The 16159-nt window shown below is 46.6% G+C and overlaps 2 non-coding genes across 2 annotated transcripts; both read left to right on the top strand.

The window, feature by feature from the left end:
* Window positions 1-12470: 12470 nt before the first annotated feature.
* Trnaa-cgc (transfer RNA alanine (anticodon CGC)) lies at window positions 12471-12543 on the top strand. The gene has a single exon. It is a non-coding gene; the product is annotated as a tRNA-Ala (tRNA).
* Window positions 12544-12798: 255 nt separating this feature from the next.
* Trnaa-cgc (transfer RNA alanine (anticodon CGC)) lies at window positions 12799-12871 on the top strand. The gene has a single exon. It is a non-coding gene; the product is annotated as a tRNA-Ala (tRNA).
* Window positions 12872-16159: the final 3288 nt, after the last annotated feature.

Below are 16159 nucleotides of genomic sequence, written 5' to 3'. Positions count from 1 at the left end.
TTTTCCCTGCTCACCTAAGGAAATTTGTGTATCCCTGTCCTGTGCTTTCTTTACGCAAGGGTAATGCGACTGTGTATGTGGCGTTATGCAAGAATTATCTGGTGGCAGAAATAGGTGTCTTTTTCTCAGTGTATTGGCGTGCGCTACGGTTTCTTGCAGTTACAGCTATTGGAGCATACATGCGTGTAATTTTTCGCGGTTCTTTTCTCCTTTCACGGCTTTTACTCAGAATGTAGATGAGGGGAAACAGTCAGCATCCAGGTAGAGCAGGAGAAAGCCGCTCGGCAGAGGAGAGAGTTCATGAGAATGGAATTTGTTTGTTTTTTGTTATATGTTGAGTGTTAGTATTCGCTTTCCTCGATATGTTGAGGAAGTCAGCCGTTATAGGTATTTGTGCAGAAATGCTGGTATCTGAGTGTGTGGAGTAGAAATTCCTATAAAGCACCTCTCCTTGTGCATTCCTGAGCTGCTGTGTGCGCACGCGTGCTTCTTTTTCCTGGTTTGCGACGTCATGATGGCATGTTGGGGCTTGTTTAGCAGTGTTGCAATTTTACCCGCCGCTATTATCTTGTTGTTGTTATCTTGTGTTAGCCGCGTAGCGATGTCCAGTGACTCTGCTATTATTCCTGAGGTCTTAAGCCTTTTCCCTGCTCACCTAAGGAAATTTGTGTATCCCTGTCCTGTGCTTTCTTTGCGACAATGCGTCTGTGTATGTGGCACTATCAGATACCAGACATGAGTGTCTTTTTCTTGGTTTATTGGCATATGCTTCAGGTTTTTTTAAGTCAAGCACAAGTGCGCGCAATTTTTCGCTGCTCTCTTCCTCAGATCACCGATTTTACGAAGAAGACAGTCGCATGGTACAGCTGAAAAGAGGGTTTCTCTGATTGTTTGTTTGATTTTGTTGGGTGTTCGATATGTTGAGGAAGTCAGCTGTTAAAGGTATCCGTGAAGAAATGCTTGCATCTGAGCGCAGGATAGAAATTCCTGAAGCACGGCACCCTCAGTGTAAATTAATTATTTTGGATATGAGTCTGCTTCCCTGCATGACAAGGCTGAAATGGGAAGAGAGAAAAAATTGGAGCGCTTCATTAGTAGCGATCCAAGTAATAGGGCAATTATAGTTTCCATAGAAAGTATAATTTTAATGGGCTCCTCAAGTTATAGTTTAGTTGTAGTTTTTCTAAACTGCAATGCAATAATCATTAATATAGTATAGGAATGCTATCGTGTTCCCGTAAAGGCGTTCTGTCTTGTGCTTTGGAATGCGCGAATAGAACTTTGCTCCCAGGCTTTCCCGCCTTTATGCTCGCAATGCGCGAATGGAACTTTGCCCACCCGGCTTCCGCGCCTTTTTTGCTCGCAGGTGTAGCCTCAGACAACGAATGTATGAGCATAGAAAGGGTCACGTATTGCATAAGCCTGGAGGTGATGTTGAGTGGTCTCACTTATTATTTTAAAAGAGCAGTGGCAGTTTACTGTAATTCTAATGACCATGATGAGCCTTTGGGGTGAAAATCGTTAATATGCGGGGTGCTTTTTTGTTGAATTTTAATGAGAGAATCAATGTCATTAAGAGTAGGACAAAGGAAATAATCTTGCGATTCAATAAATAATAGGAGTCTTTGTCGGTGTCTTCTTCAGACAGGATGTGATGACGTCACGCAGTCTGTAGCAATGCATTGACCGTTACTGGAAAAAAGTGTGGCAATAGAAAAATAGTGTGTATTGTCCTGGGCAGATTTATGATGAGCACTGTTTTTGAATAAGAGGAGTGCGTGTGCTTAGAAATAGTTTGATGCTGGTTTCCTTCTTTGTTTCTTTTCGCTTTTTCCCCCCTTGTCTGACAAACATGTGCTGAGATGCCTGGGCTTGTTCTGACATGCTTTCCTTCTACATGTAGTTTTTTTTCTTTTTGTACAAGGCATATTCTTGACGATAGTGCTGCCTTGAATGGGAGTAGAGCTATTCTTAATAATTTGCGATTCATTTAGTTCAGAGAGTAACCGCGAGGGGGACAGGTGTGTGACTTTATGTCTTGCTGAACCATTTTTTTTTCCTGTACAGTAAGACTTTGGGAATGAAATGCTACAATCTCCTCTTGTCTATGGTGCTCTTCTGCAATAGTTTCCTATGCAATCGTTATAGAAGAATAAAGGAAATAATCTTGGGATAGTGATTCAATAAATAATAGGTCCCCTGTCTAGAGCCCACACGTCCTTGAGCCACGCAGGTGCATGATGACGTCATACCGTGGCTTCACTGCAGATTGACCAAAGGAGCATTAGTGGAAAAAAACAGGGTAGCCCTGAGACAATAGGATGACGTCACGACCAATGAGAACCGCCAGCAGGGGGCGCAAGGATTCACTTCTCTCTTGGACACTGACGGGTCTCGACACGCAAATTCTGCTCCTGGCGTTGGCCGTCAGTGGAAGAGCGTAGCTTCGGTGGGGTTCTGTCTGCCTCTGATGGGGTGCGGATGTGGTTCGTCACTGGTGAATGGTGTTCGACGATGCAGGTGGATTTTGTGACGAGCGGATTTACAATGAGCGAATGCTGTGAACAGGAAAAATGATGGTGAGTGCCTTTTTCACTCTGTTCAAGTGTTTGTTTTCCTCTGTTGCCCAGCAGTCGTACAATTTGTCCTGACGTGCCCCGATATGCATGCTTTCCTTTGTTGACGCTTAGTATTTTTTTCTCTTTTGACAAGGAACATTGTTGTCTTGACGATACTGCTGCCCTGAGTTCTGCGCTCCTGGTTACCCGTACTCTGTGTTGATTTGTTGAGTGCCTAGTCCTCTTATTTGTCGTTGATGGAGTTACGTGTTAGGATATTTTGTTCTTTTGCAAGTCTCATTTAGTAAGACTTTGGAATTCCTACGATCAGCTTTCATGCATGGTGCTCTTCTGCAATAGTTTCCTATTCAATCGTTATAGAAGAATAAAGGAAATAATCATGGGATAGTGATTCAATAAATAATAGGTCCCCTGTCTAGAGCGTACGCGTCCTTGAGCCACGCAGGTGCATGATGACGTCATACTGTGGCTTCATTGTAGATTGACCAAAGGAGCATTAGTGGAAAAAAACAGGGTAGCCCTGAGACAATAGGATGACGTCACGACCAATGAGAACGGCCAGCAGGGGGCGCAGGAATGCTCTTCTCCCTTAGCCTCACGACCAATGAGAACTGCCAGCAGGGGGCGCAGGAATGCTCTTCACTCTTAGCCTCTCGGAGGTGGTTGCCCCAGAGGGCGCTAGGAGCGCGTATGCGTAGCGGCCGCGGAGCGGCGCCCGAGTCAGTTTCTCTCCGGCTGTCGCAGAAAGCAGACGTGCGCTCCCCGCGCTCGCTCAGTTTCTGGCTGGTTGTCACGGAGAGCAGTCGCATCGGTCTGCGCTCCTGCTGTGGTGAGGTGATTTGTTGTGTAACTAATGCTTTCGTCAACTTTGTTCCCGCTTTGTTTGCGATTTTCGTGCCTTTCTCACTTGGCCTCACGACCAATGAGCAACGAGAGAAGAGGGCGCAGGAATGCTGTTCACTCTTAGCCTCTCGGAGGTGGTCGCCCCAGAGGGCCCTAGGAGCGCGTATGCGTAGCGGCCGCGGAGCGGCGCCCCAGTCAGTTTCTCTCCGGCTGTCGCAGAAAGCAGACGTGCGCTCCCCGCGCTCGCTCAGTTTCTGGCTGGTTGTCACGGAGAGCAGTCACATCGGTCTGCGCTCCTGCTGTGGTGAGGTGATTTGTTGCGTAACTAATGCTTTCGTCAACTTTGTTCCCGCTTTGTTTGCGATTTTCGTGCCAGTGCTGGTTGCTGTTGTCCGGGCATCCCCGGCATTTTATATCATCTTCTGCCTTGGGAACGGCAGTAGCGCTGGCGTGATTCTTAATAATTTTGTTGTGAGATTAGTTGAGAGAGTAACTGCTAGGGGGTGCAGCTGCGGGGCTTTATACAGGACAAAAAAGCATTACGAGTCAGTTTCTGCCTGCCTCTCGGATGGAGCAGTCGCATGGTTCTGCGCTCCTGTTGTGGTGGGATCATTTGTTGTGTAACTAGTTCTATTTTCTTGTTAGCTATTGATGGTTTGCATACTCTTGCTTTCCCAGCCTCTGTATTACGAGTGTTTTTCTCCTTGCATGTCCAGAGCTGTCCTAACTTGCCCAGACATGCCATGATGACGTCACAGCTGACGTCACAGGATGTCCGGAACTGGTGCTGCGATGCTTTGCAACCTGCCTCCGTGCTCCGTCGCCCAGCGACAGTCAGCGGCCGTTCCGGACCGCTTTCTACAAGATGGCGTCGTTGATCTTCAACTAAACTCCTTCTCTCCACTCTATCTCTATCTTTTTATTTTATTTTCTACCTATTTTTTTATTTTTTATCAGCTCAAGTAGCCGGCAACTCACACAGTGGTCTGGACGTGTCTTAGATGGTCCCCAATTAGTGTAATGACTCCCTGGTGGGTCCTGATTAATGTGGGGGGTCCCAATTAGCTCTAATTGCTAATTAATGGCGTCCAGGCGACATTGTGACTTGCCGGCTACTTGAGCTGATACACTACTACTGTTAACTATTGTTTGTTTAATTAGTGCTTTCCTGGATGGTCCGGTGTGTCCCCCCTGTTGTGCTCTTCAATCGAAATGACTCGTATTTAATAGCATTGAAATGATTTGAGCATGGAATAATTAATTATTTACATGTATGATTTTTTTATGTTGATTTACAACATGAAGATGGAGGTCACATAGAAGAAGCTCAGACTTGTTATGGTAGGAATTTTAATTTTAATTATTATTGTATGGACTAAGAATCTCTTCCTTAATTAAAAGTTGTGTTCCTGAAGGTTCTTTAATAAATATTATCTGCTCTGGGGAAGCGATTGTCTGCGCGCTCGAGTTATCGAATCTATCCATTTGATATTAAATTGGTTTAACTGCAGATATTACGATATCATAAAATTTGTAGTGTGTGTGTGTAGGATGTGAATGTTGCCTGCAGAAATTGTTCGTTTCAACTTTACACCTCTCTATGCTGATTGCTAGTACTTTAGATTAATAAAATATTTTCACTTGTACAAATGTGTATGTCTGTTGCTTGCATGTCTGGACGCGAGAAGGAAAGTACGCTATGTTAAGGGGAAGCATGGGGAGATGAAACAGGCCTACTGAGCATGGCCAACCTCTCTTCTCCTCATAAACAAACAAACAAACACTCTTCCATGGAGTGGACTTCCTCACTCAGGATGTATTGTATGTGGAACTGGGCCGGAGAGGGAATAAGATGGGCGGGCAATAACATTTTGGTTGGTGGTTATGTATTTTGCATGTTCATGCATGCTCGAATGTGAGAAGGAAACCCCTCTCTACGCGACGCGCGGCCGCGAAACGCGCGGGGCGGTCTTGGTGCGCGCTCCTTCTTGGCGCGAACAATCTTGCTCCAAATACCTTCCTATCTAGAGCGGTGGGTACCGATGGTCACCAGTATCTTCGGTTCTGCGAATCTCCCCCGCTCTACTACTGCAGTCAACCGTCATCCTTTCGAACGTGTGGCGCGCGTTGGCTCCGCCAAGGGAATGTTTTGAAGCTTGTAAGGTGAGTAACATTGTATTACTTTTGTAGCCAATGCGGTTTGTATTGGACATACGGCCATTATAGGCACGTAGTGGAGAGCTCGTCCCGGTGACGGGATTCCCGTGCAATCCGCATGTGACGAGCACGACGTGCAGGCTTCACCGTTAGCATGCTGCTGGGTGCATTATTTGTTGGATAGGACGCTTTCTCAGGAAGTAGGTGACTTTGTGTAGAAATCCCCTTGCATGCCGTGGAATGAAATGTCCGATCTAGGAAAGGGCCTGTGGACAGTGGCATGTCCTCACTTTGTTTTACGTTCTACACGGGCGGCAAAGATGAGGAGTTGTGAGTAAAAGAACAGTAAACGAGGTAGCCACGTCCTGCGTCCCTACTAAATCTCAACGCGGTGCCGCGGAAGCCACAGTCACTTGTCCAGCTACTCCTGTGAGTTTTCGACAGCGACCCAGTTACAGTAAATTACTAACAGCAAGTGGGTGTCTTTTGGTAATTACTTGTAGTGGCCTTATTACATTGCAGTGCAAAAGGTAACTCCAGGTACTAAAGTAACTGCAAAAGTGAGTGATTGCATGCCAAGGAGAGCACCGCATGTGAAAGATTCCTTATCTAGCGTGGGTTTTGTGTTGAAAGGACACATTTGTGGGGTCGAGAGGCCGAACGTCGCTCCCTGGTTTGAGGGGTCATGACATTAGTCATCCTCCGGCTATATTTTGATGAGAATTTTCTTTCGAGAAACCAGAAGTAACCACGTTGCCTTACCGATTACTGTAATTAATAACTTCCCATCACAGAGTAGCTGGATTTCCTTTCTTCGCAGATGTCAACAGACAAAGACCTGTGTAGTGTGCTTCGAAGAATTTGTAGTACCTGCGACTGCCTTGCGTTTCATCGCAGTGGCGGCCCGCTGATGCCGCGCTCGTGTTCCTACTGCGGTCACTCTCCCACAGTTCATGCTGCATTAACTGGTAATCACTGCAGCTAGTTCGAGCTTGCGGTACACCCACGGCATAAAGAAAAACCTCGCATGACCCTTTTATACTCTTTCTTCGTTTTTGTATTTTTTCAATACATGTATTTACTTGGGAGAGTGACTGACGTGCAAGACGCCTCCAACAGCCTGTGCATCACTGCGCATGACGTAGCAGATTCAGACACCGGTGACATGAGTCTGTTGACCAGCTGTTGAATCCACCTAACGAAAGATATTCTTATATCTAGATGCGGGTTGCCCAAGCAGCTTCGGGGCAGATGAAACCACGTGTAGTGGTACTACGCAAAAAGCTGAGGAGTCAGCATCTATGCAAGTCGAGAGCTTCCTTTTCATTTCACATTATTCCTGAAGAGTGCACAGCAGAATGACATGATGACAATAGCTTCTTTATGACAATTAAATTGCTCATCGTTAAAGCGTGTCTTTTATTCTAAATTTAAATTGTAGTTAACTTCTTGAGGTGAGATGTCCAATGTTCCAAGCCAACTTCGCTTTGTATTGCGGAGTCACAGCAGGAGTCACCGGTAAGCACAAAACAACATAACTGCTCTCCGGAAAGTGGGGTGATTCGCTGACATAATTGAAATAAAATGGGGAAGCTGGCTATTTAGCCAATGGCATCAAACGTCGCCGTATATGCTGACAGCAAAGTGTGGGCAATTTTCGCTATTTTGATCAAATTATTTTGCGTGCCTTTCAAAGAATAGCTCATATTATTCACAAAATATTCAATGCCCGTGGTGTTTCTATAGAACACTGTGTGGGGTCAAACTGGGCAGTTTAAGAGTTGAATTCCGGAAATTAATTTTATTGAGCTTAACGTTGAACGTGTCACTCTTTGTGATGGCAAATTTGCTTACCGCACGAGAGCTGCTTGTCCCATGTGTTTTTTTTCTTTCTATTACCTAATTTTCTCATAAAAGTCAAATTGTATTTTTCGGCAATCACAATACAATTGTCTTTCAACATCCTGTTATGCATGTTTTTAACTTGGCAGATTATTCATGAAATCAATGCTTTTCTGCTTTTGATAACTCTAGTCATATCGAAGTTATCTGTGCATCTTAGTTCACAACTGATATCCGGTGCCAAATTACTTGGTGACGTTTTCCGGATGCACCGAGTGCGGAGTGATATTTTTACACATCTATATGTGCGCAATTTTTATCGCTGTATGACATGCCATTTGACGCAAGAGTATGACATGCCATTTGAAATAAAGTTTGTATGTTTTCCTACACCCCGGTTTAGTGGTTTGACTGCTCGTCGTGTTGCAGTTGCAATATTGTGTCCTGTGCCGCGTGTGCTGTCTGCGATTCTTGTTCTGTAGCACAGAAATATGCTCTATGTCTTGGAGGAAAACAGCTCGAACGGCCACACAGTACGTGACAATGCGTGCACCCTCGTGCATCCGAGAACGCATGCACCGTGACATGGAAGGCCTGTCTTCATTCTTCGACCTAACACTGTCCTCTCGGTTCCGGGAGAGAAGTGGCATCTGAAATCATTTTCTTCCCAGAATCGAAAGGAAAGTGTCAAGTCCTAGAATCGAGGCAGGTTTTCCATGTCAGGCGGCACGCATTTGCGGGTGCACGAGGTGGCACGCATTGTCGCGTGCTCTCAGCGGTATGATGTGCAGGACATAGTAAGTGTGTCTTTTTGCCGCTTAGTAGATGCGGCATCTCATGCTGCGTGCTTCTGGCGCTGTGAGGTTACTGTGAGAGTTAGCGGTACGCTATATACAGCTCTGTAAGTGATAAATCGTGTCGCATAATTGGGTGTCACAATAATAATAATAATAATAAAAAAGTGCCTCTTATTTCGCGTCACATGTCTAAGAGTGCATAAAACGGTCGTCGGGGAGGTGTCGCTTGCGGTGCGGTTTCTGGGAATGTTTTTCCGAATCGTGTTACGTCTGGAACTGGCAAATTTTAAAAATGAGGCTTCCAAGATTCGGGCCCAGATCTAGTGCCTTCAAGGGAAAAAAGGCAACACCCTCCATCTGTTACAGCACTGATGTGCCACTTCACTAACACCCACATTTTTGTAACAATCGTATTTACTGTTGTTCCGTGGATGAGCGATTGCCTGATCACCCCCATATGCCACTATGTCTGTATTGACAAACAAAATGTAGAGAAAATGGTGTGATTCGTCAAAATGCAAAGAAGCTGTGTGCCCCGTGTGCGAAACTTCGTAGCTTTGCAATGTTGTATATATCACAAGTGATCTGCTGTGTGCTCGGTACGCTCTGCTCATTGTGTCTTGTGTTCTTTATCTCAACCATGACGGATCTAGGGCTGGGAGGCGGGCAATCGACTCCGCCTCCTAATCATTCGGTACATTCCTCTTCCCACCTGTGCCATGCGCTGCGACAAAGAACCCCGCTTCCCCAGTAAAGGGATAATCTGGATCTGCCCTGCTTCCAACACAGATCACTTCACATGTGGTCTGCGCAAATGTATCGTCATGTTAAAATGAAACCGAAATATTTTTTACCTTCCCACTTTCGCGCTGGGCTAGTTCCCAAGCACATACAGCGCTTTGCTATCCAATGATGGACGAAGAAGCAGGGGAAGACAACGCTTGCCGATATTGAGCTCCTGCCAAGTTTACCACTGTTTTTTCTAGGGCTAGGTTTCTGTTGTCCAATGAAGATGTTCCGCTTGCTCTGACGTTTCGGAAGCTTGTGGAAACCTGTGTTGCCACAACACCCGTTCCGTCGCCGAGGAAGATACAGCAAGTGAAAAGTGCTAACAACAAACAACGGTTTATTTCACAACTTACAGTGCAGAACAGGCTCAATCCTCGCCCAACAGAAGCAACGCCAGATCCCCCTGTGCCGCGTCTTTTTATCCGCTCTTGTCTGACCCCGCCCCTCTCATCAGCTAGGCAGGAGCATTCGAGCAGCCACGACTGTGGTGCCCCACACTTCCTTCCTCCAAGTCCAGCGACGAACTTTCGACCAGTCACACATCGTCCATGTCGATAAGCATATCTTCGGCCGGACGGACTGCGGAGGTCCTCACGGAGCAAATCAGGACGTAAGCGACAGACAGTCGCCAAAGCAGCAGACAAGTCGCCCGGAACACGGGTGGCCTCAGTCTTTGACCTATGAAGTTGGCCTCGTCGATGCGTCGTCCTGTGGATTTATGGCACCCCGCATTATGGGCACAAGAGGTGCCGTTCCTCCTCACTGCAGCGGGGGGTGATTCGGGTGACGGTCCGACAGTAGGAGTACTCCAAAATGGGGCGACGGCTCTGCGCTGGTCGTCTGTTCACAGAGGTCGTGGCCGAGCTGACCACGTTGTCCTGGATGCCCAAGGGACTGGACGACCATCAGCGACAACAGTCCAGAGATCACTTCCAGAGATGGCTTCCAGAGCCAGAGCCAGAGAGATGGTCAGAGATGGCTTCCTGAGTGGCTATATAGCAGTCCAGAGATTCCGCAGAGATCACTATAGTGATCTCTGCTCCGTCGATGAATGCGCGAAGGGTCTGCCGGAAGAGGGTGGACGTTGATGCTGGGTAGTGGGGGCTCTGTTGTCTGTTGTCTATGCTAGGTCAAGGCGATCAGTCAGTTGGACCCTCTTGCGGGGTGGCATCTCCTCAGGGGAAGGAAAAAAAAGGAATACGGTGAGAAAGCAATTTCAAGCCGCGAGAACCTGAAAAGGCTCTCCCCGAGAAGATTATACATGAATAATGCGAAGCAGAAATCAAACTAAGAAAGACCAACTATACAAGAGCACTGGGATATAGCCACTGTGACAGAGGCGGCTACGTGTGCCGTCTGCGGGCACGAAAACTGTAGCAACTGGAACGTACGGGAGTAAGATCCTGATCGAAGTCTTGATGAGAAACCTGAACGTCTGCTTCTTCGCCCTCGGTGTGTCGGAAGTATTAAGGTCCGAGATGTGTACTAGCCCAGTTTCTTCGCCCGTGCCACAGCGACGATGCCTGTATGTGAGACAGGAAGAGCACGCACTTACCTCGAAGGGACCATGCCACTTACTTGCTAGTGAATCTGCAAGGACTCGTGACGTATCACTGAGCGGGTGAGTCCCTCGAAGAACAAGGTGACCAAAGCTGTAGGGGAGATTTCGTCGTCCTCGGTTGTACTTGCGAGCCTGGTCCAAACTTGCCACGTCCAGATTCTCCCGAGCCGTCCGAGCTGCATCTTCCTGTCGGCTCCGGAGGTCCTCAGCAAACCTTGAATAAGCAAGCCAGGTACCGTCCCGGAGGCGTAGAGCAAGCTCCAGTGGAAAAGATGCCTCTCGTCTCGAGTTCAAGAACGCTGGGGTGAAGCCTGTAGATCTGTTGACTGTTGTCCGTGTAGCGAACTGCAGCTCAGCCAGGCAAATATCGCAATCACGGTTGTGCTAACTAGTGAAAGCAACCAATATTATTTTCAGGTTCCGATTAACACGTTCGGCAATATTAGCCTGAGCGTGATACGGGGAGGTCCTCTTGTGCTGAATGCTTAAGACAGCGCTAGAATCTGAGAACACCTTACTTGTAAAATAGGGTGCGCTATCTGTAATGAGCTGAGCAGGAAACCTGAACCGTCAAAATGTGTCGAGTAGTCTTTCCCACACTCTCTGGGAAGTCCGCGTCCTGAGAGGAAACAGCTCAGCCCATTTTGTAAAATGATTATGCTTTTCTTGAATGGTGGGATCCACCTTCACTGTGGGCTCGAATCCGTTCAAAAAACGTGATTAAATCCATATTCAAATCCTTTCAAGATAACATGATTCAATCCGGATTCGAATCATTTCGGTTGAATGTGATTCAATCCGAATCCAAATCCCGCAGGAATCTGTCGTCAAATCTCAAATCAAATCCAAGCTCTATGCATTACTGCAAACCGAGTCCCAAATCGAATCCACCCTCTTTCCTGCAGGCCTAAATCCGGATTTAAATCAAATCCTCGGATTCAAATCCCCAACACTGCTCCGGGCACTAAGTGCGACACGCTCCATATATCTAAGGCTTCTACTGCAAACTGATGTCACGCTTCGGTGGTTTCTGATACAACGACTCCCGTATAGGAGTGCATTCATGCTCTGTTGTGCCACCGCCCCATTTGCATTCTTCACATCGTTGTGTTCTTATTGTGTTACTAATTTCGCAGGCCATGGTGAATTCTTTTGAGGGCCGGTGCTTCAGAGGGGAATGTTACGACAACTTGAAGTACCTGGTTATCCGATATGGACATCGTAAGTGGATGTTAATGATGTTAATTTATATCATCTCAACGTATGGTCTCTCGGTGTTAAACAAAAACCTTCAGTGGCCAGATGCATCGTCACCCACAAAGACATTCGAAATACAAGTGACCGACGAAGAATGAAACCCGGGATGGCAAAGGGCTAGATAACGTTTTAGTGAGGAGAGGCTGAATTAGTGACAACAATAATGCTTAAATAGTATGATCTTAATTCACAGCCGTGCTGTAAATGTCGGGACTTCCACAGCAGCGATGGCTCGATTCAACCCTCTTTGTTTTCGGAGCTGTGAGGCCTGTTCCCCACTTCATTACTTTCTTATGAGTGTTTCGAGAGTCATGTAGCCACGGTCGTCATGCCGCATTGCAGTGCCAGGGGACAACTGTGGTGTGAGTGTCTCGAAGGTCTCTGTGTCGACCACTAACCTTAACGTGTTTTTTTATTGTTTATTCACGTTCCTCAAATTGGCTCTGTGCAAAAGTCGACGAAATGCCTATAGGATGAAAGATGAAAGTCACTGAAAAGGTTAGCCAGCTGTAGGAGTTAGCCTTTCACCTAGCCTAGTGAGCCTTTCACTCTCAGTTTCACTCTTCAGTGAAAGGAGGATGAGTGAGAGAGAGTGGCTGGTTTGTCCCTTCAGATGACGCACCCTGGAAGTCGCGGAGAAGACGTGTTAGCTTAGCTCAGTTGGTAGAGCCCTGGACCCGCAATCCAGAAGATGTGGGTTCGACTCCTACAGCTGGCTAGCCTTTTCAGTGACTTTCATCTTTCATCGTTAATTTCTTAGGCAAATTGAGGCTTTGTATGTATTTGTCCCTTCTATGTTGTTCCAACCTCAGAACATCAGTTCTCTCATGTTCAACAGTATCCGCCTGCGTTGATCCCGTCGTATGAATGTGTGCATGAGTGTGCAAAAATGTAACAGTGAAAGGAGGATGAGTGAGAGAGTGGCCGGTTTGTCCCTTCAGATGACGCACCCTGGAAGTCGCGGAGAAGACGTGTTAGCTTAGCTCAGTTGGTAGAGCCCTGGACCCGCAATCCAGAAGATGTGGGTTCGACTCCTACAGCTGGCTAACCTTTTCAGTGACTTTCATCTTTCATCGTTAATTTCTTAGGCAAATTGAGGCTTTGTATGTATTTGTCCCTTCTATGTTGTTCCAACCTCAGAACATCAGTTCTCTCATGTTCAACAGTATCCGCCTGCGTTGATCCCGTCGTATGAATGTGTGCATGAGTGTGCAAAAATGTAACAGTGAAAGGAGGATGAGTGAGAGAGTGTTGCTGGTTTGTCCCTTCAGATGACGCTCCCTTGAAGTCTCGCAGAAGGCATGTTAGCTTAGCTCAATTGGTAGAGCCCTGGACCGGCAATCCAGAAGATGTGGGTTCAACTCCTACCGCTGGCTAACCTTTTCGGTGACTTTCATCTTTCATCGTTAATTTCTTAGGCAAATTGAGGCTTTGTATGTATTTGTCCCTTCTATGTTGTTCCCAGCCTCAGAACATCAGTTCTCTCATGTTCAACAGTTTCCGCCTGCGTTGATCCCGTCGTATGAATGTGTGTATGAGTGTGCAAAAATGTAAGAGTGAAAGGAGGATGAGTGAGAGAGTGTTGCTGGTTTGTCCCTTCAGATGACGCTCCCTTGAAGTCTCGCAGAAGGCGTGTTAGCTTAGCTCAATTGGTAGAGCCCTGGACCGGCAATCCAGAAGATGTGGGTTCAACTCCTACCGCTGGCTAACCTTTTCAGTGACTTTCATCTTTCATCGTTAATTTCTTAGGCAAATTGAGGCTTTGTATGTATTTCTCCCTTCTATGTTGTTCCCAGCCTCAGAACATCAGTTCTCTCATGCCTATAGGAGCAATGGATGAAAATTAGTTTGGCTGTGGTGCAATAGATTGATATCCTGTTTACAGATTTCATATTTCCTTTACACGGTGCTCTTCCGTGCTAGTCTACGGAAATGTTTACTTTGTATCGCTGTTAAGTAGTAGAAAGGCAATTTCCCAATTGTTATCCCGTGCCGCAAGACAGCTTTCCCGCATAGCAGCTGAACATAGCAGCGGAGAACACCGGCGGAGGGAAGAAGAGGGTGGGGTTACCGCGAGTCCTGCAGACCAAGCTTGTGCCGTAGAGAAACATGATTGGAAATTTACTGTCCAATGATGCTGGTAATAATTAGAGAATGCAAATTTGCTGCGTGTAATTTATTCCTTCTGGGAGAGAAAACAGTATGCAAAGTATTGCTTGGCACGGCCTGGGGAAAATAACATGAAGCTGACGTAGACGGCCGGATAAGCTGGCTCCATTAGAGAAGAAAGAAAGTAAGTAAGTAGCGCAATAGTTGGTGAATAAATAAGAACGGTCACGTGGCGGTCGGTGGACGCCGATGAAATCAGCTCAGTGTGGACGCGCATATTAGTAGTAGCTGCAGTTCTATCAGCAACGTCCTGTAGTAAAGCTATCGGTTGAGAAGCTCCCACCGAGCTCAGACCCTCTCGGACATTTCATTATGGCCAATCAGGGCTCATGTCGGGAAGCACCATCTCGTCTACATTTAGTTACCACAACAATGAAGAACTCAGTGCCGCGGATAATACGGTCCTTCTACCATTATCACTCGAGATTTTTTAACAGCGTCAATGACGTCGAGCTCAACATAAAGCACTCGAAGTCATACAAAGGCGATCTATATAGACTCCAGACTGTCCTCGTCCTCTACTTTACAGTGGTGCACCTCATCACGTCTCGTCTTGACTGTCAAGAAGACCCCATCACGACAGAGCCTACGGGGCACTTTGGATCCACTTGGAAAATGGATTCGTGTTGGCTGTGCCTGCCACATTTCGTAACTGTTAGCGCTAGACAGTGCGTGAACAAACAACTGCAGTAATTAGTAGTGCACTTTTTTATCGCGCGTCCAAACTATCTCATTAAACAAGCCTAGCGAGAGGGTGTGGCTGATTCGTATAATAAGATCTGCGATTATTCTCTGGAAGACAAGAGGCATAATTAGGCGCATGACATAAAGATTTTTATGAGATATGAGCCGTGATAGGCAAGCTTGCATCTATACCATTCTATCTATGCCTCACCCCCGCAGACGGGCGCAGATGCGTCGGGGAGGCATACATAGGGTGGCCCCCATGCGAAGTTGATGATATCCATCCGTCAGTTTATTAAGGCAGCAGGTGCCCCATTCTCGTCAAAGCAATCAACCTCAGTTACTCTTTGTCTCCCCTGTCATTGGTCGTGACATGAAGAAGGCGTGGCCAACAGAAATGAATGTCACGCGCCCTCAACCGTTAGTCGAGCTCTTGATTTTACAATCTTCGTGATAAAGTACATGAAGCGTGAAGAGTGCAGGATAGACTATCTCGTCACATTTACCTCTCTGCTTCACTCCTTCCTCACTTCACGACCAATGCCCAGCCGCGACACTAAGTAATCGAGGTCATTACTTTGACGAGAATATGGTCCCAGCTCACCCCCTGTGCACTGGAGGGAGAGAGCGCAACGGGTGAGCTGCTTTGTAGCAGAAGTAAAGTTGCACTAGACAGCGAAGGCAACTCTACACGATTCTTGCTGCCGTCGAATATGAACAAAGGTTCGATGCTCCTGGTCACTCTAGTGTACACCGCAGATCAGACAAATACCATCTGCTTCTTAACGACGGGCCATCAACGTTCCCATAGAAACGTAAAGTTCATTGTGATCCGGTTGACTTGGGATATAGTTTATATTCGGGTTAGGTCAAGTGACTGTCGCTGTTAATCGCATCGGTGAGAGTATAGGAGTGCAACCTTGGTAGAGTGACGAGCTTTAACATCAATTAACTGCTTACAATATTAATGTGAGGCACTGCTTTTATATTCCACAAACATTACCGTTCCCTTACACCCAAGAATACCTTATGTTCTAATAATCTAGCTTGCCTCCACAAACCATTTCGGTCGATTCCCAGGAGAATGTAACATACTCGGAGGACAACGAGGGCTGCGAGCGGTTTTCCGTTTTTTCACACCATATACACTCTTCCTAGGAATGTAACGAAAACAAGCCCGCACAGAGTAGATGACCGTGAGAATTAACTGCATGACATCGCAGGAAGACGAGAGAGCACACTTCATTTTTCAGTGACGTGGCATTTTCTTTGCATTACCACCCGAATACCCAAATAGTGATAATACAACCATTAGTCCCGTAAAAACTTGACCATATGCTTACGTACATCTGGGATGCGGCGATCCCTTGCTGACACATGCGGTATCTAGTCTGCAATTGATCAGTGTTGTATTTTACAGGGCTGAACTATAGCGTACCGTGCCCAGTTCCGTCGGATTATATGTACCACATGCACGGCGT

This window comes from Ornithodoros turicata, unplaced genomic scaffold, assembly GCF_037126465.1.
Source record: "Ornithodoros turicata isolate Travis unplaced genomic scaffold, ASM3712646v1 ctg00001081.1, whole genome shotgun sequence".
In the NCBI taxonomy this organism is placed as follows: domain Eukaryota; kingdom Metazoa; phylum Arthropoda; class Arachnida; order Ixodida; family Argasidae; genus Ornithodoros; species Ornithodoros turicata.
This window is presented reverse-complemented; position numbering and strand designations above follow the sequence as displayed.